The following is a 640-nucleotide window of genomic DNA, read 5'->3' on the forward strand; positions in this document are numbered from 1 at the left end:
GATTAAGGTGAGTTGGCTGCACCATCTCTCTTTTGATTCGGTTTCAAGGAAACATGCTTAAATATGTGTTTTCTTGATGTGATTTAGGAGGAAAAAGTGCTTAAGGACCACCTGAAAGTTTAATTGAATTAGGAGTAGCAAAACCAGGTAGGGTGTCACGAAATTAATCTTGATTATTTGTGTTTGAGTTGTGTGAATGTTGTATGAATTGGCTGTGCTAAAAATTGGTTGCATATATGATTGATTCTTAGTGAAAATTTGGTGAAATTTTGATGAAATTTGATGAAACAAAGTTTTAATGACAGAAAAATAGACAGAGACTAGTGAACGAACTAGGGCAACATAATTAGTCCTTGAATTGTGAATAGGGTTAGGTATTATATGAAAAGTTAAACTGTTTCAGTATAGACTTAATGAACCTATACTTGATCTTAGAAAGGGCAAGGAAATAAAATTTTTGGTGTTTAAGGGGTTGTTTGGTAATTTCTGAAAGTTAGAGTGGTAAAAGTAAAAATATTAAAAGTTACGGGTGGTAAAAAGTGAATTTTAAAGGTTAAAAGTAAAAGTAAGTTAATTTTTGAAAATTTAATGATAAAATAATAAAAATAATAAAATAATACAAAAAAGGCAGTTTTCTGTA

This window comes from Arachis ipaensis, chromosome B07 (genome assembly GCF_000816755.2).
Source record: "Arachis ipaensis cultivar K30076 chromosome B07, Araip1.1, whole genome shotgun sequence".
NCBI lineage: Eukaryota > Viridiplantae > Streptophyta > Magnoliopsida > Fabales > Fabaceae > Arachis > Arachis ipaensis.